Source organism: Numida meleagris, chromosome 12, assembly GCF_002078875.1.
Source record: "Numida meleagris isolate 19003 breed g44 Domestic line chromosome 12, NumMel1.0, whole genome shotgun sequence".
Lineage (NCBI taxonomy): Eukaryota > Metazoa > Chordata > Aves > Galliformes > Numididae > Numida > Numida meleagris.
The window spans coordinates 5,221,265-5,246,037 of record NC_034420.1 but is presented as its reverse complement, the minus strand read 5'-3'; the positions used below and the strand labels follow the sequence as shown (position 1 = coordinate 5,246,037).

At 36.5% G+C, this 24,773-nt stretch overlaps 1 long non-coding RNA gene across 1 annotated transcript in view; it reads left to right on the top strand.

Moving 5' to 3' along the window:
• Window positions 1–24,773, top strand: part of LOC110405247 — a 1,207,595-nt gene that overhangs the window by 775,367 nt on the left and 407,455 nt on the right. The window contains exon 10 of the long non-coding RNA XR_002442765.1: window positions 24,227–24,289. This is a non-coding gene — a long non-coding RNA (uncharacterized LOC110405247). The remainder of the gene's footprint in view (window positions 1–24,226; window positions 24,290–24,773) is intronic.

Sequence of the window (24,773 nt, the reverse complement as noted above, 5' to 3'; positions counted from 1 at the left end):
TATATTAAGGGAAGGAGCATATATTTTATCAACACAGGGTATGTTCTATACAGTGGAACATGGTGAAGAGATTCCCAGCTCTGTCTAGAGCAAAAAGTGTTTCATCCCAGGCAAGAGCGAAAGCCAGGGTCATCACTTTTCTAACAGTTCAATTTTGTTACCAAACAATATTAATTTCATGTGTAAAATGGGATTATTCTAGGATTATACTGCGCAATGTGAGTTAGATGTCAAGATGACTGTGAATTTTTATTGGAGACATCCCTTCCCTACATAACGTATAAGCATGAGGCTCTTGTGTGTCTTTTCTTAAACTGAAAATATGCTGATAGCTTTAGCAAATAATAAAACAAAATTTGAGTACTGTTTTTGTAAAACTTTTTAATGTATGCTTGTAATATTTTGCAGTGTTCATCTGTAGGTCTAAATAGCAGCATAAAGATAGCCTTGCAGCACCCAGCCGAGAGGAAGCTGGCTATTTTTAAAATCATCTTTCTGACATAATTTTTCTACTAAACAGCAAGAGTATCTGTAGCCGAAAATACATGGTGAAAGCATCTGCAGTGCACAATAAGTTCCATAGACACTTTCAGTATAGATTGTGACAAATACTTGCAGAATCTAGTCACACTGCACTTCCTGCTGTATTGTTACACAGACTACAACTAGTATATGTGTTTTTCATCCTTTTGTTATCCATCAGTTGACTTTCAGATGTTCCAGAAATCTCCTCTCCTTCTCTTCATTTTTTCAGCTCACACCTAGAATTGTACACAGAACATTTCGTAAGACTTTGAATAAACTAATTTTCCTCAGACATCTAACTTCTCCCGGCTCCGAAGTTTGGCACTGTAAATGTAATCAAACCCTTCCATTTTAGTATGTTGCACTAAATGTATATGACATGTGCTCGACATTTTCATAGCAAAACACAGAAAATCGCATTCTAAGTCAACTTACCTATTCACTTTTTTCTTTTTTTTTTCCCCTTGGCTAAAAAAAAAGCAATTGTAAGATGAAAAACTGTAATTAAGAGGTAGATATTTTGGCATTCTATTCATCAGAGAGAAAAATATATAAAGCTACAAAATGTTTCTTGACTTACTTTGGTTTCTGAAATGGTTTAATTTAACACATAGGTGAAAACTCAAGCTATATATCTCCAAAGCTTTATTCATATGTCTATAGATGGATTTGATGATTCTATGTATAAGTAACTTTCCACTTCTATGGTGAAATCTTGTATGCCAAGGTGGAGCTGTAAGGGGGTTTTTAAGAGTGAGTTATGAAACCTCAAGGAGTGGGATCTTGTAGTGGAAATACTGATGCAACCTTAACTAAAGTGGCAGAAAAGGCAAGGATACTATATAATTAAAACAACAGAATTCCAGAATATCAGTTTTTAAGCAGGTCTCCTTGACAAGTTTTCTGATTTGCAGATTTAGAGCTTTAATAGCATCAGTTGTATTTTTTTTTATTATATTGTGTGGTGTTTTTTTGGTGTTTTTCTTTTTTTTCTTTTCCCAAACAGATGTATTAGAAAGATAGAGATTTATAAAACTGCAGCAGAGGGCAAAACAGCAGTGAAATGAGTGAAGATGTGCATTTGAATTGGTTTGGTTTACAGGGATTACTTACTTAGGCTATATGAAAATCCATGAAGGTCATAATGACATTTATGTCATTCTTAAACTGATGCGTGCTATTTTTTTATTCCCTTTATACAATGAACATTAAGTGCACTATTGAATTAAAAAGAATAGCTGTACTCAGTTTTTAGTGCAAAGAAAATTTATGAGGAGGCATCTTATCTGTAGTCTAAATTCATGCCTTTTTGAGCTAAATAACATTTTCAACTAAGCTGCAATTTGACTAGAATTAAAAGCTACCCCATATAATTGTAATTTTTGTAAACAAACATTTAGAGAGGAGCTGTAACCACTGTATCTCAACATTTTGAAGAGGTTTTTTTTTTGCTCTCAGTAATGATTTAAATTGTTTTAGGCACATCTAGGTTACAAATTCATAAGTATATCAGAAACAGCTATGGCACTGTAGCTTTCATAGCTATCTGAATTTTATTAGTTGTCTTGCCGTAGGAACTCCAAGATAGTATGAGTCGTATTCCTAAATCACCAAAATATGAAAACATTCAGAGTTTCAGCAACCATGTGACTTGCTTGTTGTGTTTTGCATTCACATTTTTGTCTCCTTTCCTATTTTTCAACCACATACTGAGGAGAAAAGAAAGTTGAGATTCATCAAATTCCAACTCACAGAACTGTGAGCAACAGTGGGAAAATGCACTACTTTGTATGGTGCAAGGTACTTTATAAATCAGGACTTGTTTCACAGAGCATTTTGTCATGTGTTTACTTTATGCTTACATGCTCTTCTGACTTTATTTTTCCAGTTATTTTATGTTAGTAGAGTCCATGTCACACTTTTTTTTTCCATAATCGCCAAACATTAATAGATATGTTCTAATTCTTTAATCTTTGTCCTTTAAATAATTGGAAGTTAAGGTTTACAACTCTTAATCACCATATGGCCTTTGTATTGTATGCCTTTGATCACCACTGACCAACAGTCCTGAATGTCTTAATTACAGCAGACTCACAAGAGCCTGAACCCATATGCATAACTTTGCAGATAGCAGTACTTACATTACAAATGTTACAGCTGTGCTGGTTGCTTTTGAAAGTAAGAATAAATATAAATATTTTGCATTACTTTGTAATGTGAGAAAACAACATTTGATCCTTGTCATCTAAAGCTTTACTTGTGGATCAGGAGCAATAAATAAAACAGTGCTCTCCAGAGGTACCTGACATACATACACATGACCAGGGCTGTTCCTGGAACTCATGTTGGTGTCAGCATGATTCGTGGCTACATGGCTACTGTCAGCTTGTCAGCAGGTCCAATCAGGTTAAGCAGAACACAACAGTAAGGTGGTGTATTGTTTCTGGTACCCAAGCCTTTAATTAAGAGCTGGTAATTTTGTCTACACACACTATGGTTTTATGTTGTACAGCCACATCTATGACTGTAAAAATATATGTTGGAAATTAAAAGCAACTGTTTTGCTGCATTCAAATTCAAAGGCACATTATATTCTGGCCAGTCAAGTTAAATGGTCACTGGATGCCACTCATGGTTGGCTTCTTTTTCCAAAAAAGGTTTCAAAAGAATTCATTAACTGTGAACTACTTATATAATGGCGAAGAGACTTCACTGTTGCAAGGGCTAGATGGTAATGTTAATTAACAGTACAGGGTTTGTATTACCTACCTTCATTGTCCAAGCTTTCTGCATGTATCCTGAAGTGTTTGCTTTCCCATCACTGAAATACCTACGGATTTGTGCGTTTCTCAGAGAAGCAAAGATCTCAGTTTTATCTCTGCATTTATGCAGCATGACTCTTGACAGTGCTTCTCAAGCCTTTGACAGAGTTGTTGAATTAAGAAGAAAATGCAATGGGAGTCATGGTAGGGTGAGAGGAAGGGTAGGGTAGGTCTGAGGATGATGGAGTCCTACAGATGATGACACTCACCGCAAAGGAGATGGGCTTTGTAAGAAAATAGAAACAAAATCAAGTGCTTGTACTACACTGATGCACATCTCTGAGTAGAAGAATTTGTTATAAATATAGAGTGCTTCCTCAGCAGTGTGGTGGCTCACGAAGTACTGCTTCTAAACAACGCAGAAAGTATGAGGAAAATGTAGCAGAGTTATAAGGCATATTTCTGAATATTCCAGTGCTTAGTAAGCAAGTAGTAGTGAAAATGGTTGAGGAAGAGGAAAATGAGAAAATAATGAAGATTTTTCTAAGTGCACTTGTACATTGTAACAGATTAATGTATATCATCAGGGCAGCGAAAAGTGTGACAGTGGATAATGTTGCTTAAAGATAATGTTTATTTTCTTATACACACTGATAGTCTCTCATTGCAGTTTTGGTTCATACTACTTTGATAAAGCAATTTTTCTCACAGATTAGTTAACCAACCGTGTTTTTCATGATTATTAGTAATTTGAGTTTCTGTGACATTTTGGTTTACCATCTGATTATTTTAAAACAATCCCATCTATGAAAGTCACCTAAAGGAATAAAAAAGATTGAAGCAATAGAATTTCACAAAATTTTAATTACATCACATAAAAATTATCCTGTGTACTGAATTGTATAGAAAATATTGGTCTCCTACAATATTTTCAACTAACCTGCCAAATGTAGGAGTTACAATAAATAGAATGTTATAGACTGTTGGAAAATTCTCTTGAAAGGATTTTTTTTTCTCTATTAAAGTATAAATATCTTATCTAAAGAATGTATTTCACTTGTGATACCCTGAAGATGTAGAAAGAAGTCCCCTAGTTGACTGCAGTTGAACTGCTTTACATTGCTTTGTAGTTGCTTGAACACATTGGTGGGATTTCAGTTGGTTGTCCCATCCTGGAGATGTTCAAGGCCAGGTTGGATGGAGCACTGGGCAACCTGGTCTAATGGAAGGCATCCCTCCCCATGGTGGGGAGATCTTGCTGATCTTTATGGTCCTTTCCAACCTAAACCATTCTATGATCCAGATCCAACAGGCTCCGACAGCTATTTCTGCTCTTCATTCCTGTGCAAGTTCTAATTTATTTTTCCATTTAAGTCAAAATGAAGTCAGAAACCCAAATGCATCACTGGATATGAATGATGTTCGCTTTCAGAATGGGCTCTGTAACAACTACAAATAAGAGTAAATGAAAGCAGTCCCAAGGCTGCAATAATTTATGCTGCTGGTATTTGCTCCAAGTGGTCAGGAATTATGATATACCAGAAGTTTATGTTTTCGCCCAATTTACACTACGTTAATCATAGCTTATCTGAACATAAAGATCCAGTGTCAGGTTCAGTTGCTTGTCATATCACTACCAAGCAAAAATTGAAAAGCAGTTGCTATGACTTCGAGCATTGCCTACTTCATCTATATGTTCAAATACTCTGATTCAAGGAATGGATTTTTAAGAAACCAATTAAGAAGTCCTATTTATATTTATTTCCAACTTCCTGGTTGTAAATCAAAGTTTATGGCCAAGTAAATCATCAGTTGTTTTTTTCTTCAAATTTAATAGTTCTATTCTACATTGTACAAATGGCTTAGGAGCATTAGGGTTTTTAGTACTTGTAAACTACATTGTTGGTACTTGTTTTTAAATATTTATAAATCCACTGTTATGAACAAATCGCTTTCTCAATCTATTTCACCAACAGAAATTATTTATAAGTATATCATTAATTATTTAAATTTTCCTGGTATTATATGTACATTAATAATTAAATGCATCTAATTATTAAATTGTATAAATAAGATTTAGTTTCATTGATGTGCTGAAATGCAAACAGCAGTTCTGTCACTGACTTTTAACACTTGAAATGAGTTACTCTTCAGTAACAAGTGCTCTTAGTTGCTAGAAGTCATGACAGTAACCTGTGGAACTAACTTACCCTCTTGGTGTCTCTGGTACATATTTGTATGTTCTTCTCACTAGAATCAGCTTTGCCCACCTCATATAGCTGTTACAATTCAGGTAGCCAGCAGTCGGAAGGCCAGTGTCTTTACACTGTTCAATTACCTCTGCGCTGTCTAGTGGCAATTACCTTTTACAAAAGAGGTGAAAAACTGATTCACACTTCAGGAAACTTTGACTGTCTTCTCATTAAAATCCTCAGAGAGTGGCACAACTCAAAAAAAAATGTCTAACACTGTGCATTAATTGGCAAATATATAACCAATCTCAAAGGGGAACTTTGATTTCTGAAGTGCCCCAACACACATTTCCCCATGCATCAGCTTCCTCAGCACAGCATTTCCAAGCAGCAGAAAGGTAACGTTCGTATTCCCAGCTATAAAAGATGGCACAGTTAACAAGTGGCTTATTTCTCACTCAGTTGCATCTTGTACAAAACATAATTATGAGTAAAATGTAATATATTTCAGGCCCTGGTTATGATAAGGTTAGACTAGGTTTAAAGGCCTGTCATTACCTATATGAAATTTTCTGATGATTACAGTTCTTCAGGCATAAACCTTTAGCTAATACAGTCCCAGTGCTGTTTCTAGTCTTTCTGTTATCAGAGATTACTCATGTTTAGTGATTATCTTCAGTGGTCCATTTGTGTCACTTTTTCAGCAGACAGAAAGAATGTGTTTACATCTTTCGGAAATGTGGAATGACAATTTTTGGGGACTTTTTACTGACATCGGAAACAATTCATCATTTTGAACCTGGCAGCTGAAAAGCTGAAGTCTGGAGTAATGACAGTAATTACAAACTTCATTTTTAATGTTATGTTTCTTTTAAATATTTAAAGGAACAGGACACCTCCTGTAAATAGCCCTTCTAGAAGTGTTCTTACCAGAGTCCTTTTCAACTTTTCTGTCTTCTTGAATGCCCACAGAAATAGTCTAGTTGATCAAAGACTAAAACTTCCCAATAAATAGTAAACAGAGTTAGATTTTCCAAGTGGGATTTGCCATCGTTCATAGCAAGTAAGCGCCCTAAATAGCTGCACTATTAGAATGCAGACATAAAATGTTCATAAATGTTTATTACAGCACTCCTTGTTTTCAGTACCAACTTAATGCATTCTTATCAGGTCTTTATTTGGTAATGTAATCCTGAAATCTCTAATTGCCTGCTTTCATTGTGATTTCTTTATTCTTTTAACCTATTTCTAGCCATGCTGATTTATTGAGAAATAAAAGTAAGAATAATGTCAATTATTCTTTCCGAGCAAAAGGACCCAGGGGAGCACTTTAGGACGATGTGAACTGCATGGAGAAAGAACTGAGCTGGTGCTAAATTCTACGAACTTTTAATTTGAGAATAATGCTAGAAGTGAATCATAGTATTCAAGGTGAAGATGTACATTAGCTTCCTAACTAAGCTGACTTAACCTTAATCATGAAAGTGACATTAGTAACCTGACATAACTGTTAGAATTATGTTTCCAGTCCTCCCAAAGATGAAGAATATTTATATTTATTAAAAAAAAAAAAAGCTGCATTGGCAGAGTGTGTATATATATTCAAATCATGAAGAACATATCACTGGGATGAGAAGAAATGTAAGAAAATTTCTGTCGTATATGTCTTACAGTCAAGGAGCATTTTCTGAAGTCTGTAATATTCTTTCTTTGACTAGTTTTTGCTTTGTTTTATATTGTGTTTTGGTCATCTGGTTAGGTTTCTTTTGCTGAAAAGCTGAACCATAATCACACCAAATTTGGTAAAGTGATACAAGCCTAACAGAAATACTCATGCCACAGGAAGAAAAGAGCAGTATGCATGCTGTAATAGTCCTGTTCTACTTTTAGAAAGAGTAAGTTAGTAGTGCACTTCAGAAGGGAGGACAGAAATGGATTGCAAGCATCTTGCTTTAATCTTTTGATGTTGCAAAGAAATCCAGTTGCTTATGTGGGGATGGAAAGTCAGAAGTTAGAAAATTCATGACAATATTTGCCCTTAGAATAAACACTAAATTTCAGCCAAAGCTGTTGAAGTTTCAGTCCTATCATGGTTCTTGTTTTGATTATATACAGCCATTGCATCTAATCCTAGACTGTAAATTGCTTCAAGAAATACTTTTTATTCTTTTTTTTTAATCTCAGTGGGGTTTGTATCTCTAAGCTCTTTCCATCTCTAGCTATCTCAATCTGTATCAGATTTTCTTCTGCCAAAGTTACTTTTCTTAAATTATTTATATGTAGACAAATTTATACATGAAGTCAATCATATCAGCCTTCCTATATATCCAAGAATTCACTGAATCTCTTTTTTCAGGAGGAATTCACATGCATATCATACTTTTCTGTTTAGATTGTATATTCTGTCTGAAAATTGTCCTAAGTAGAAAAAAATTGAGTCAGTGCAGTGGTATGGAAGACTACACATCAGAATATTATCAAATTTCAGAGAGTATCACATGAAATGTATATACACTACAATTTTTTTACACAAACAGGCTCTAAAATAGATACCTCATATAGAAATAACAAGATTAGGCTTCAATACTTCATGACTTAGGGAGAATTTTAAAGCTATCCAGAACTTTAGAAAATTGGGCAGCGAGTCTTCACTGAGTATTCTGTAGCTATGTGTCTGTAACTGTAGCTATACATTAAGCTCATGTATGGGTAGCTCAGATGCATCTGCATCAGTTCTAAGTACTATGTGAACTTGAAATGATTACAAGCTTTTTGTATAGCCAAACTCTGTGAGATAGTTTCATATTACTCTTACTTGTGGATTATAGGCCTAGTCGGTATAAATAAAAGTATGTTTCCAGGCCTGCTGAAAATAAGTTGTTTGATTCAGGCATATAATTGTTCCATGTCACCTTATATTCACCCCAGCTAAAAAAAGAATCTTGTTTCAACTGTCAGTGTTTAGATCTGTCATATTGTAAGGCCATAAATAAGCGTATATAATATTGTTAAAGCTAAACACATGGACAGAAATGGCAGTAGCAGATTGGAAACAGCTCTCTCTTGTCGATAGAGATTTTGCTTCCCTGAACTCTTATCCAATTTGCAAGTAATTAAAATTTAATGTTCTTTAACATGATTAGGAAAAAATCTTAATCATAAGGCAGATTGACCTACATGTCTGATAGACTGAAAGAATGCCATCTTACACAAATTCCTTCTGATTACAATTCTCGATGCAACCAGTTATTTGGGAATGAGATTCTGCAGACTCTGGACGCATGCGTATCAACAAGTGGCTTTGAATGTTGATTAAAGCACCAATGCCAATTTATGTCAACTTAAAGAAGTGTGCAATAGTACCTCTCTCTAGTTAGTTTCCTGAAGATGTAGAGTTTTTAGAGTTTTTAAGCTTTCTTTACAGCTTTCTTTTTCTTTTTTTTTTTTGTTTTTTTTTTTTCTTAATGGCAATAATGGGAGTTTATTTTAAAATGAAAATCATAGGATAATCACTAGACCAGATTGCTAAAGCCCCAGCCAGCCTGCCCATGAGCACTTACAGATTGGGTACCCTCTGAGTAGAGAGTTTATTCTGAATAGGTAATCTAAATCCACCCTCTTTTACTTGAAAGCTCTTACCCCTTGTCCTATGACTACACTCCTTCATGAAGAGTCATCCCCAGCTTTCCTAGGCCCCCTTTAGGTACTGAAAGGTGGCTGTAAGATCTACCTGGAGAACTTATGTCCCAATTTGGTCAAGTCTGTCTGATGATGATGAATTAAGATAAAATACATTTTATTACTAGAATAATAGTGCTGCAAGATCGTATGTATCTGAATTTGTTAGTAACAATTGACATACCACCAACTGGTATGTAGTTAAACATTTCCAGAGGAGGTGGAATATGGTGGAGACAGAATTACACGACGAGTAAGGAATTAATGAATTAAGAAGTAAAACTTTTGACCTTTGTCTTTGAATGTTCGATTTGCTAGTATCCTCAAGAGGGAGCTGGTAAGACTCTTATTTGTCATTTGTTGATTGTTGCTGGTACTGAATTTATATTGACATTAATTAAATCCGTGCTTGAAGGGCTGTGCTTGATGACTTAGCATGGCTGGAAGGAGATGCTAAAGGGATGCAGTAACATGCAAGAAATCTCATAACTGATTGATTCACATGCCCTCTTTTGCTCAGGATTAAAATGGTCACCAGACTTGTTTCCCAGAAGGTAATCTTCCCCACATCAAACTGTAGTCTACTGGATTTTGGGTGGGTAGGAAGGAAAGAAATATGCCTTTCTCGGTAGCTGGGAACACGCACTTGGATAATCTGAATGTTTTTCCCTTAGGAAATTCTGTACTAGGGACTAGGAAAGTTAATAATGTGTTTAATATCACACTCTTCCTTTAGCTTGTACGTAGTACTTAGATTGTTATATTTTTGTCATAAGGTCATAAGCCTGTTAAAGGACAATGCATGTGCCGTGCCAGGTGGTATACCGAGTTAGGGTCTGTGGCCTGTTTTGGACAAATAATATTTTCTTGGTGGGGTAAAACTTCTGAGTGATGAATCCCTTCTGTCTGTACTCCTCCATCCAGGTCTGTAACAAAACACCATACACAAATTCCTCTGAGCTTTCCAACTCACTGATCCATTTTTAGTTTTCTTAAGTGTTATCAGTGTTGGGCTGATGTTTCTGTATGTGGGAATACCCAGCTGTCTTATTTCTCTTTTATACTGACATCTCATCCACTTCCAAGGGAAAAAAAAATGTAGCTTTCTAGGTACTTTTTGGATTCCTACTGAACGTTATACAAATATTTTATTGAACAATCTATTACAATTTCGATAGTTGCTTGCATGGTAATAGCTAGTGTGGATTTTGTTATTGTATAATGTAAAGTTACAGTCGTTTTTCCCTATTGCTTATACCAACACTGATTTTCCATTGTCATTTTATCATTGGGACCCTAATCATCATTACATATCCCAAAGTCTTCTCACCTTTAATTTTTACTACAGTGAATGACTTTGTAGCAGGAGATGATTTTATCACTTCAGCCTTTTCCCAGTAGCAGCTCAGTCCCCAGGACAGGTCTCTGAAGGACCTTGACTGTAGAAACTAGCCATTTATTGCCTAAACCTCATTTCTGGTCTGCTAATTGCTTACAAGTCAGTGCAGTGACTTTATTTTGAATACCATGTCACCTTAATTTCAAGAGAAGTTGGCAAAAGACCACAGTGAAAATTCTAGATAGCCAATCATAATTTTTTTTCCTATTTGTGATGCTTCTGAAATTTCATATTAGTTCTGTAGAATGTCACTGTGCCCGCAAGGGTTTCTGTTTCTTCCTGTTACATTGTATGTTCACCTGCTGATTTTACTCTTCTTAAGCATTCCTGCCAACCTATTTGAAATTTGTTTTACTTTTCTGAATTTATAAGCTTCTGAAGTTTTACTTTATAGAAATTTTATCATATTTACTATATTCTGTTCTTTCAAACACATTTAAACAATGTAATGTAAGACCTGAAGACTGTCTTCTAGAGGATACTTCTTGTGTGGTGAGAATGTGTGAAAGAGGAAAAGTAAAGGGTGCCAAATTCTTGGCTAGCATAAACTGAAAAACTTCTCCTATACTATGCCACTGAACTAATTTTATGTGAATAGCTAATCCACATGAAAATAAAATAAACACTTCTCAAGTCATGGCATTCTAGAGGTCAGTGCAAATCACGTTGTTGCCGGGGAGTGCACCCAAGTGCACAACTGGGCTTTACAGCTCTAATTTACTACTGCTGTAGTTGCAGTGTAGTAACCAGTATTCATTCTAACTAGGTTAAGGCCTTAATTAAATAATAGACCCATCAGAGGGCCAGACTTGCTGTCAACTGTGAGGACATTTCTGTCAGGTCAGTCCTTTCCTTAAAGGCTAGCTGAGGAGACCTTAAGTATAAATTTACCAGTTTTGGTTTTTGTGAATTTACCAAAAGCATTTATCCATAGTGAGCAGTACAATACTGGATGCCAAGATGAAAGTAGCTCAGATGAAAGGCTTTACTTCAGTCTGCACAGCTCTGTTATGTGAGTGTGATTGCTGCCTCCACAGCTTCCAGTTAATTGGAACTTTTAACCTTTAAGAAATATGAACATAGTTATTCTCCATCTGATTCTACGTATAGTTTGTTTCTTTGTGTAGGGAAACACAGGAATAGTGGACTGGCTCTAGAAGAAATATGGACCCAACTTGTTTCATTTGCTGAGATCTGTGAATTCAAGACTAAAGGTAGCCATACAGGGCTTACTGAAGAATCCTTTAGTAGGGCTCATTGGACTCAAATTTTGTTAAACAGATGTGAATGTATTACATTCATTCCTGTAGTATTTTCAGCACAATTTCTTGCCTTTCAACTGAGAAAGATAATAGTTTTCTTGCGTTGTTCAAAGTTTTGTGCTTATGTGATTTATTGTTCCTTACTATTTGCCTAAACGTAAAAACTACTTTAATACTAGTTTCAGCATAAAATAGGTAAAATTAATGGAAGCAGATTCCACCTCAAGTGTTTCCACTTACAGGAAACACTATAAATGAGGCTTACTCACCTCAGATAATATTTAAACTTCACTGAAATTGTCACATGTAAATTAATAGGTATGGAGGTCCAAGTTCATATCGATTTTGAAGTGGTGTGTCAGTGTAACAAGAAACTTAGAATTACTGCTGTTGGTGCTTTATTGTTTTAATATCGGTATTTATACTGCTATAAAATATGTTTATGTCATTGTAATTGATAAGGCTATTAATACTATGTAGTATTAACATTTGCAGTTGTATCATTATGAAACTAATTTATAGTTACACTAGTACTCTCCAACATTCAGCTGGAGATCTGGACACATTTGATAAATCCATAAAGTATTTTTGCTTGCAAATTCTGTATTTCCATCTCTAAATAAAGGACAATTTGCAGTCCAAGTTGAAGATTTTCTGAATCTGCCTTATTCAGTTTTCTTGTTTACCTATATTCTCATGGAATGAGCTTCTCCATGCTTTCTAAACCCGAGAGAAACATATAAAAACACTTAAAATCCTTTGCTTACGCAAGCAGGAATTCAGTTCTTCATAGACTTTTCCTATGTTCTTCATTGTTGCTATAGTTTGGTAATGCTGCTCAGGATAGATGGATGGTTAAAGTATTCACCAGTCTAAGAAATGCAGTAATAATTTCCAAAGTGTCTGTACATATTACTTGGCTTACTTTAGAAATGTTGTGCAGCTCCTTCTTAACAAAATGAGTTTTATACCTGATAAAATATTAGCACTCATTGATGGTACTGAGTCAACCTAGTGTGTCTGATAACTTTCTCTTTTAGGAAATGGCAAATGAATTTGCCCGAGTAAGAAATAATCCTGGATCCATTGTTTCCATTTAGTCTTGTTACAAATCAAATCAAAATATCTTATGAGCTTTGAAAAGTGTCTTAAAAATAACTACATGAAATTATAGTACATGGGGAAAAAGAAATTAAATTTGTGTGGTTATTGCATGAGTGGACAGTCTTTCTCACCCACTGGTCTAAATCCTAAATGCTAGTGTTAACAATGTCTGTTCTGCTAGTACATGTGACAGTGGTTATATCATGTCCCTGAAGACTGCCTCACTTTTTGTAGACTGCCCTACTCCAGTATACAAACTGATTTTATAGTCAAATATGGTCTAAGCTTGAAGAACATTGTGATTTGAGCAGAACATTTCAGCTTCGTGATCCAGACTCCCTCCCTCTTCTAAAGCATGGATTACCCTGAATGCGTGTAGTTGTATGTAGACCAGTGTGCTTTTTGATTAACAAAATTAACAGAGGGATAATAGACTTCATATGACTAATGACAAGAATGGATGGATATTTGCAATGCATGAATAGAAAGAAGAGCTTTTTTAATTTTTAAGAGGAAAGATAGTCTGTCACTTCATTTTTACTGTTTGAGACATGGTGCTTTCCCCAGAGGTGGGATGGCCATAGCAGAATAAGACACGTGGTCTGAAGGCCACGTGTGTTATTGTAAAGAAAGGGCCCTGAGCAGCTGTCTGAATCTTTTCTGTGTGTCTTTGGTCTGAGATGGGATTCCCAATGGGAAAAAACAAAACAACATTCCTTAGCTCTTTGGCATCCTCTGTGGTTTTTGTCCTAGCTAAGAAGCTACTCCTTATTGCCAGGAAGGCTTTGTATTTTGTAAAGCAAGCCTTTATGAGATTGCCTAGCAGTTGGCCCCTGAGACATGAGCTCCGCTTTGTCATTTTCTTTCATTCAAGACTTTCTTATGGAAGAGGATTTCTTAAAGTCATATAATTTATAAGGTTTCTCTAGTGGTGCCAGTACGGATACTTCACATTATAAAGCAGTTGCTACATCTGTGTTTTTCTTACAGTCCTAAAGCTACCAGGCAATATTATACAACCAAACTCTATAAATGAAAAGCAGGTATGACACATAAAAGCAAAAAATGACTAAAATGTGGAAAGTCCATCTGTTTCCCCCTGGCAGATACAGTACCTGTTGCAGGGAGGAAGAATAATGCTTCCGCCATCCAAGACCAAGCCCCTGTCTGCCACCCTTGCTCTGCTCCCAGGCAGCCACAGCTCAGGTGCCAGCTCTCCGTGTCCCCACCAGCACAATGCGGACACGTGCAGCCACCCAGGGGCCAGGCCGGGAGCTGCTGCCTGACATCCTGGCAGGTTTCCATGGGTCTGGCAGTGTGTCCTTCCTGCCTGCTCAGGACAGCAGCTCCTGCCTCCCCAGCTACACAGAGAAATAGTCATTTCACGTCATACCATACCAGATACCTGTGCCTGCTTGCATCCTTCATGAAAAATGCTGCCTGAGCCTGGCCTGCCTTAGCAAGAAAAAGTGTTTATCATTTGTATTGCATTGTATCAATCACAGACAATATTCAAGCTGTATTAATCACTGTGCAGGGATCAAAACAGAAGTCTGTACTCACACACTAGCTAGAAGGGAGGGGACAGAGGGCAAATGGAGACAGATACAGCAGGAAACAACAGTCATCCCTATCACAAACAAGGATTTATTTATTTTTTAATGAGGCAACTAAAAGCTGTGAGCCAACTTCTTCTTGCATCTGTGAGTTATTCATGCTTACTAACATATATCTGGCAAGCAGGGGAGATACAAATATCTTTTTCCTGTAGATAATAGTGATGTGCATCTTGCCAAGATTTTTTGACCAAATTACGAAGACATTTTAAAAAGTTGGACTGGAAAATTCAACTTTATAATCTACTAATTTATGTTTGCACATACTTTTTTCTCGCTACTATGAAGAAAAAGATTGACACTGCGGGAGGATGTAAAACCCTGTTGTCATGAAATCCAGCTGCATGTAAATGAGAAAACTCCTCAGGAACTGCCTCCTCTCGTTCTGTTAAGCAGGTGTGGAAGTTTTCCAAAAATGGTTTTGAGACACTGCTACAAATTCAGAATAGGAATGTAAAATCATTTCCATTTCCCTTTCGCAGGAAAATAAATCTGTGTTCATTGATGCTTAGTATTATCAAAATCTAGCTACACTTTCCACAGTTAGGAGAAAGCCTATGTGGATAAAGGCTATAAAGAGCTGATTGCTGTTCTGGGGAAAGCAGAGGAAAGCCACAGTTCGGTCGGGCACACTGAGGTTAAGTAAAGGCAGTGCAGATGCTATAGCTGTCAGCAATGTTAATAATCTCCGCTTGGGCAGGGGCCCGGCAAGGATCGCAGCCAGCCCTTCTGTGTGAGATAACGACGACAAAAGAAGAGTGACTGGAGCCTTTGTGTGAAGAATCACTAGCGTGCTGCATGGCGTGAGGCTGCGGCCTCTCCTTCCTTTAATGAAGGGCCTACATCCAACCGTACAGCCTCTTCATTTAACGATCCAAGTGGGCAAAGTCTGCCAAATAGTTGATGAGCTTTCGATACAGACTGCCTTATCCCTTCTGCTGTGACTTTACTACCAAAGTCACTATAGTCAAAAGACGTTGAGCCTAGTGGTTAGTCTTTCCTCCACGTCTGCCCTGGAGTTCTCAGTTTGAATGCTCACTTTGAAGCAGCTGAGGAATAGCTACTTTTGTAGATGAAACGCATTTAAAACAGTACATGCCAACATGTAGGTTGCCTTATCTGCGTCTGCCATTCCTGGCGCTCCTTTCCACTGACATGATTTAATCTCACTGTCTTCTGTTGTCTTGAGGAGAAAATTACAGCCCATTTCTCCTTTGATCTATCAACTCGGAGCAGCTGGCAACTTGTCAGCACCCCCTCTGCAGATGGACGATTCTCTGCTCAAGCAGTACCCCAGCAATCTGTATGCACTTGGTCTCGACAAAATGAGTGTGTAATTAGTAACCAAGGAGTCGCTTTTCTCGTTGCTGTTCTGTTGGAGCACTTTGGAGGACTCACACTTCAACAACTTCCAGTTCTTGCAGGTTCTCTTACCGTGGGTCTCCAACCTTTTGGCCTGCGTGGGCCACACTGAGTGAAGAGGAATTGTCTATGTATAAAATATATAATATAGTTAATTCATATAGATAATAAAACTTCTTTTCATAGTTTTTTTAAATTAAAACATTAAAAAAGGACAACAAAAAAGTAAAAGTAGTGGGTTGGATGATCTTCCCCATTAGAAAGAAACAAGCCCTTAAAGGTGAACAGCCATCTTCCTAAAAGCAATATACTTCCTAGCTTTTAACAATGCCTTCTTATGCATACGCTTAAATGCAAGCACTGTGCTTTCTTTGGAGCTAATGGTAGCCAAGCATCTGCTAAGAGCCTTATGGAGGATCGAGATCTATTGAGAAATAGCTGCAAGTGGGGGACACACTGCGAAGAAAGAGGAGAAAAAGCAATGAGACATCCTATGTTAAGTGGCTAAGAACGGGGAAGTGTTAGTAGAACAAAAATGTTTGTGCTTTATGCAAATCTTAATGAAATTGGTGATTTAAAATCACAACATTTTTTTAAATGCAGGTTTCCAAGTCTCATTAACTTCAAACAAGAGGATTCATATTCTATTTAACTAGACTTCACATTGAGCCACTTTTCATTTACAGTATATTCCTAAAGGTAGAAGCAGCAGGGAGATGAAATGACTTCATTTACTGGAATTACAGCTTCTTTTATATAAAACGTTAATCATTTTATATATGACAACCTTATGCTTAATGTTGCTAGAACACTCCTCATAAAACATTATTTTGTGAATGCATAGACTCTCCTACTGAGCATATTACAGCTTTCAGTGGATGTGCTAATCCAGTTTGAATATATGTAGTATTTAATCTTAATTATGATGCTGAAGTCTATACAATGTTAATTATTCATTTTGCATGTTCTTTGCACTTTATTGTAATTCATAATGTCCTTAATCAAAATGTAGCTTTTAATTATAACTGTAAAATGTGGATGAAACCTGCCTGGTAAGCATAAGCAGACTTTTTTTGGTTTGCTTAGAATTTTGGGTAAGATGACTAAGGGGAAATTTGCCAACATGGTGAGAAAAGAGTGTTGAATTACCAACATTCGACCAGGTAAGCAGTAAGACTCCCAGCCCTCCACACAACCCACTGTGGCAGCTAGAAGAAGCAAGGATTCCTCTGCTGACATTTGCTAAATCGAAAATCTCAAGGCCTGAGAGCACAGGGTGATTTTTAATCTGACACACTTCCCTCCTTTTCATCAGTTCCAGAATGTGGTGAGCTTCTGCAGGTAGTATAGTGCCTATTTCTTCGAAAAGCTTTCAAACAGGATAAGAAGACTGGTACAGTACATGGAAAAAAACAGTAAGAATTGAAAGAAGCCATTACAGTACAAATTGTATTAAAACAGGGGAGAAAATTCAGCAGAATAATAGGACAACTAAATGGGTAGCAGGGGTTACACCAAACACAGATTTGGATTCTGCTTTCTTTTAAAGAAATGCAGAAACAATTAACTTAGAGTAACACTTCTAAACTACTGCTGCTTTTGATATGAAGTAGGCTTTAACTAACAGGTAAGTGTCAAGTTAAAAATCTTGGAAATGCTGAAAATGATAGCGAGTGTCATATCTCAGTTGCAGCATTCAATTGAATATTTACATGACGCAGCAGAATAGTAAATTCTCGCTTTTCTGGGTTTTGTTTGTTTCATTTTAAATGCGTGTACTTTTAAGTGGAAGAGTACACAAAAATGACTGAAGGGAGCACAGCAGTATAAACATCTACCATAGCAGCAAGTCACAGATGCCTCCCCTCTTTCCTACTTATTCTTTCTTGAATGCTGGAGGAAAAAAAAATATCAGAAATACTTATGGGGTTCATATTATCATCCAGAGAAGACTAAAACACGTATAGTCTCATAAAGGAAACCTCTATTTTGGCATGTATGTTCTTGCAAACCCTTGCCACTCCGAATTTACAGCAAGCTATTGATGAAAGTTACTTGTGAGATTACCAGGGAGGCATCCACATCCTTTGCACCTGAAAGATATATTGGCAAATATGAACTGCCACAGAAGCTTTGATATGAGCTGCGGCTGCAGCTCCTCGTCTGTCTGGAACGTCACAGTTCAGTAGTTACACCTTTGGTCCGATGTGCTGTGGCAGATCCCTGGTGACTCAAGGAATATATCCTTTCTCATTAGCTACGTAGTCATGAAGTGACCTTTAGAAGGGAAAATAAAAATTCTAATGGAGAAAATTAATCTGTGTCTTAGGATGTATTTTCCTCATTTAGTACCTGACACTTCATTTTTGGCTCACAGATAGAACTACTCATGTTCAAAATCCCATACGGGCAATGTAACCTTGTTTATGGAGTTGCCTGTTCTTCCCTCATCACCTGGGAGCTGCTAAGCCAACCAATTCACATGTTAACATATTGCCAGTATTCAGGAGTGAGCTTCTTACAAAAAGGGCAGTGGGAGAGGATGAGCACAGAGTGAAGCATAAGAAATTACTTGACAGGTGGGTTTGTTGTTTTCATGAGTAACAATTACAGGTGTCAGCCAGCCAGACTGTCCTGCCTGTTGGGAGTCACTTTTCCATGAAATCTGTACTAGAATAATCTATAATTGTCTAGAACTGTATCACCTTAATAATGCTTTATGAGGAAGAGATGACCCATATGTTACGTGTATCATGTTCCATAGTATAACTGAAGGCAGCCCTTTGAAGCTTTTCCTGATGTTCTCTGAGTTCTCTTCTCTTTCCATTTTCATCTCCTGTTGTTGTTACTGGCCATTTCCTAGCTGTCTTGTGTTTTGTAGGATTCTTCTCTTCTCTTCTTTGGCTGTCTTCCAGGACTTTCAGCCCTTTGTGATGTTGAATGAGTTGAGGATCATTTTGAGAGGTTGTACAGAAAGAATATTGATGTGTATATATGATATCATAATGAGATTAACACATAGTAAATGAGTTACAAATGGGTTAGAAAATATTTAGAATATTATTTTAGAAGATACTCGTTTTCATCATTTACATTTTAATCCAGATTTTGTAGAATCTGGTTGACTAGATTTAGAAAGGTATGGAGGAGTGGGCAAACTGAGAATAATAACCAATGACAACAATTAATAAACATATTAATTTGTTTTCACAAGTCCTTTATGAATAGTCTTTTTGTTTTGTTTGCTAGGTTTGTCAAACTGTTAGCTGAAGGATTTATACAGATTATTTCCTAGCATGATCAGCTTGCAAATTTTGCTGTATGATTTACCATCATTAATTGGGATATAAGGTTGTTCACCTAAATCACATGACATTTCTTCTTTCTTTAATGCGTTGTTGAAAAAATACAAAATAAAAATTGTGTGGCTTATACTTGCTATTGCATCTATGAAGTAATCTTATTCATCATTTCCTGAATATTTAGAGCAAGCTGTTGCTGGTAGTAAAAAAATGACTATGGCTGAATAAAGCTATATATGGTATGGAACTGGTCCTAACAGGAGATACCAAGTCAATATTACTGAACTATGTAATGTAAAATTTAAATTTTGTTTTAGAAGAAATATACACCCTTGCATATACCCTTTTCAAAGAAGACAAAGCGGACCAATTTTCTTTTAAAATAAGTTACTCATCTATTAGATGTCTGGCACAACCTCACTGCAGTGACCTGACTGGTGTTCACCTACAAATTGCGATCCCCTGAAGTAGCAGGTAATAAGTACCAAATCCCCCAAAAGGGTTCTTTGTGTGCCAAATTCAAGTGATTTATCCTCTGAGAGTGGCATTAGCTAAGCTGCTATTGTGAAACTTGCAGTCATACTTGATAACCAGATGTTAGTCTTTTACATGCTGTAAACTGAAGTCTCAATGTTTAAAAATCTACAGAATCTGTTGTGGTTTTTTTTTAATGCCACAGTGTTTTTTAATGATAATCAAGAACATAGTATTTCCTTAATTACGCTTTTTAAAATATTTAAACATGTCTCACTATTGACAAATATATCCTTGTGTTCTGTTAAGGATGTAAAAACTAAACTGAAATTATGTTGAGATAAACAACTGAAAACAAAGGTTGTATGACAAGGCTTCTATAGTCTGTGCTCTATTTTGTTTCAGCAGTTAAAGGTTTCACTCCTATGAAGTCCACAGATTTAATATACATATACATGAGAGAAGATTGCTATGTATTTCAGTTGCTTTTTTTAAATTTTGATCTTTCTGTCTGAATTAATGCTGAACAATTGACTGACAGTGGAACTCCACATTCAAATCATACATTCATTGAGGCTGTTGGCTGAGTTCTAGCTCAGGTCTTCCCCAGGAAACACAGGTCCATATTACTACCTAGCACAACCCCGAAATAGCCTGATAACTTCTGCTTTGCAGTATGGTTTGTGCAGTGCATCATGTTGCTGCAGAGACTTGAGATTTTTTTCTGTGTCGCTTTGGAATCTGAGGCATCACACTTTTTTAAGGAAGGATGCAGAAGTCATTTGCTGTTATCTTAACATGACATTGGTAGTTCTGCTGAAGGGCAAGGACAACTGACTGGCCAAGAAATAATCAAAATTGCAAGTATGAAAGCAAAATTGTTCTCCATTTTTTTCAAAAATAACTAAAGATGATGCAGAGAGTAGAGGAATTGAAACACCCTGTCACTGCTCATAATGGCAAGGGAATCTTGTGAATAGACCAGGAGAAAGATGAAGGCTATCGTTGCAAACTACGTAGAACCAGTTGCATGTTGACACTACAAACCACTATCCAGCAGGTAGAACAGAGCCAGTTACAGATTTGCTTAAAAGCCTTTTTCATAAGGTTGTTTAACTTCACTGTTCTTTGTCAGCTGAAGGAATGATGTGGGATAATTCATGGTAGTTTAATGGACAGTGGATGTTATGCTTTGAATTACATTCACCATTAAAGAAGCCTGTATGCATAGAGTCAGGTATGTGTTACATCTCTCCTCTACTCCATGTGGAAATGTATGTATCTCTGAGCTTAGGAGTCCCTGAGTTTTATTCCTAAATTATGAATATCAAATCACTGATCTTGTTGGTGAAATCACCTCATCACTCATCTATACAAGGAAACTCTCAGCTTGGGTTATATGTAAACCTAAGTATTTTGCTTATCCGGATCTAAATAAAAGGACAGTTATTTTTATTATTAACGCTATTAGTCAGATTGTATTTTGTGTGTTGAAACATTTGAAATGATGAAAATACTTATGATAAGACAATGTGTACATTAAAGTGCATAATGTTCCTTAATTTATAGTTAACAAAAGTACTGATTTCCTAAATAGTTCTTATTTTCTAGACACTTTTTTAAATACGGAGTCACCGACCCTGGAGGTGTTCAAGGAACATTTAGGCATTGTGTTGAGGGACACGGGTTAGTGGGAACTGCTGGTGGTAGGTGGATGGTTGGACTGGATGATCTTGTAGGTCTTTTCCAACCTTGGTGATTCTATGACTCTGTGATTCTGAATTTCTGTTTCAGTAGACTGTAGAGCAGGATGTCCAGAGCAACCATGTGGGGCAATTTTCTGTTGTCCGTCCATGGTTTAGATTGCCTTCAGAACTGACTTTCTGTAGTGTTTAAATTTTTAATACTTATGCGTTTAACTACTCTGGCATCATATTTGTGTCAAAATCCTAACCTATCATTACTCCAATTACTACTGCAAAAATATTCAATTTTATGATCATTTCTAGCTCTTCTTGAACTTAATACTACCTGGATTATTCCATAATACTTGCTTATGCATTGTCACACTAAAGACTGTAAGATTAATTTCAGCATGCACTCATATAACGGAATTTTAATTTGTACTTCAAAATTAAGCACCTGGAATTGCTACAGAAATACTCTTCTTAAATGACTCATCATATATTTAATAATAGTCACTCTTAAAAAGATAATTTTCTGTTCTTATTTGTGAGTTTGCCAGAGCTTCAGGTTAACAGTCAACATTTATGGATTTTGTTCCGACTATTGCCAGAGTATTCCTTACTTGAATTGAAGCAGTTCAACAATTTTTCTTCATTTCAACATAATAACCCATGTTAAAAATTTTCTGGTTTTAATATTTATCTCGTTATGGGGTAGCTGTGCTGGAGGGTTTGCTTTAGACCAGCTGTGGTTTGGTTCTGTGACGTGAATGCCTGCCAGTAGCTGGGCGTGTCAGGTGCCTTCCCTGCACACTTGGCTCATTTAGTTCCTGCCCGTTGTGCAGCTCTTCCACAGTGTGAATCAGAGCATGAAACTAGGGACACTTTGGAGGCTGACCTCAGAAGCAACTGATTCCTATTAAAATGCTGACGTCAACACTCTTCAAATATAAAAACACAAATTACTTCATGTTGATCACAGAAGAGGATGCTGTGAAGGTTCAAACTGAGCTCTGATGTCCTGAGTCCTGTGCAGAAAGTACAAGGCTTTCTTGTTAACAAAAAATTCCAGTTAAAATTCAGCAGAAGCTTTACTGGCACGAAAGGGAAATGCTTTTGAGAGAACAGGCACCCAAAAACAGATGCTGTAAGCCAAAGCAGCACTTCTTCACTATTTCATAGTGGCATGAGAGTCCCACTTAAAAAAGGACAAGAGACATAAGCTGATTTATTCCCAAATGAGGGACAGATACATTGACAATTGCTAAGGGGCCAATTTCCCTGTGGCTTTGTTTGTAGCTAGGAATGACTTCAGCTACCAGAAGGTAGTTGGTACTGCTGGTTCCACGCACCTGCAACTGTGGAACTGCACTGATGGGAGAGAATGCAGATCTATCAGCTCTGTTCTCAGACAGTTTGGAAATCTAATTGTTTTGTAGAAAAGAGAGTTAAATCATTCAAAAATAAATTAGGTGCCAGTTCTATTGCCAGGTGTTTGTATTTTTTGTAATGTACAGGTACTCTTTGTAAACAGTTTGAAGAGTTCATGGGCTTGTGCTCAGTGGGAGTTTTCTTTTAACAATGACTTGAACATTAATAAGCTGGTACCCATAGTTTGTGCTGTGTTGCTTCAGGAGATGAAAGCCTGTGACTGAAATCAAGCAGAAGATCGTAGGGTTTTACCTGCCAGACAGATGCAGAAACAGAGATGTGTTAGCACACTACTTGCATTTTACTTATTTGTTTAAAAGAAGATTATGGATTCCTTTAATTTCCTCAGTATCATTCCTGTACTCCAGACCTTCCTTTATTTATTTATTTTTGCTTTATTCTTTTTCTTTTTTGAGCGAAGAGAGTGTTCATGAAGAATATGTGAATCTGAAGACTTTTACTGCATTGCATATTTTTTGTACTTGTATCTGGATTACAAAATGCTTCCAGCTTTTGAGTACAAAGTGATACAATTGCGTGTTGTCTATGTGCTCTTCAGTATTGCTGGGAAAGATGTTTTGTTAACATTAATAAGAACATTGGAGTTCACTGACAGGTACAAAATACCTGTCACCACATTATTCTTAAATCTGTAGACTTCACTGCAGATTAATCTGCATAAAAGAAGGTCCAAATCAGTACTTATTTATTTGAACTATTCCTGTTTTCCAAGCCTCCCAAATCAGCAAAATTTCCCTCAAATTGTCTCTATTAATAATTGCGAGGTACAGGAGGAGGTTGGAGTTTGATTCTGAATAAAATTTTTCATAATCATTAATGATTATGAAATGATTAATGATTTTACATCCTACTGACAGTGATAGAAAGTGTTTATACCTGAAACCAGAAAATGTAGAAAAAATTTAAGGCCTAGTATTTGAGTTGAAATAACTTTTGAAACAGTACCTCTGAAATTATTTTATGTGTTTATCTGTTTGGAGTAAACTACGTAGTAGAAGTGTACTGAAACTTGCTATTTACATCACGCTTCTGAAATTCCTATCTTTTTAATTGTTTGCTGATGTAATTGAAGTAACTATTCATGAGATCTTATACATGCAGTGAAAGAAAGATTTATCTTATTGTTACTACTACTAATACACATTGATGGCTAGGCAGTAGAGTAGTCCTGTCTCCAGAAAGGTATTGAATACAGTTATAAAGGACTTGTTACTGGCAGACATCCTGAAAGGAGCAGGCTGATCATTAAGGCTTAAGTGCCTTTTACAGCTGCATTATATGATGGATTGTGTTTAATATATTGGAGGGACTGAGACTACAACTAGTTGAAGCACAAACTTCTGACGTACCTGGGGCAAAGTCTGTGTGCAGCCTTCTGTGCTTTTGCATTCCTAACAGATGGTTTTCTTGCAGGTCTTGCTATTCTCTCTAGCAGTGAGAAGCCACTGCTGCAAAGAAGCCACGTTGGAGCATGGGGTGAGTGCCCGAGTTCGGTGTTGTTTTCTGTGCCTACATGTGATTTAGATACGATGAACCCGCATTTATCTACATATACTGCTATTATGTGTATGAGAAATATAAGTTGTGATAGATTTCTCCAGTGATGCCTTGAAACATCATTTTTTTCCTCCAAAACAAACTTTCCAAAAAGAAAAAAAGAAAAGTAGCAGCATTTTTAGGAACATAGGAAGGCTTAGGTGAGCAAGTTCCATAGTTGTGACAAGTATAGGTGAAAGTTAAGGAGCTGTACTTAAACTGGCAAAAAGAAATTATTCAGTATCTTCAGTGTGGGTTTTTTTAGTTTTTTTTTTTTTTCTTTTTGAAAATTAGGGTTCTTATTTTTTTCTGTAATAAAGATATGCGTAATACACAGCTACGATCTTTAATTTAACATGGAAATGAACTAAAAAGAAGAGCATTTTACTTTTTCTGAATTTGCATAGCATAATTGCATTTTAAT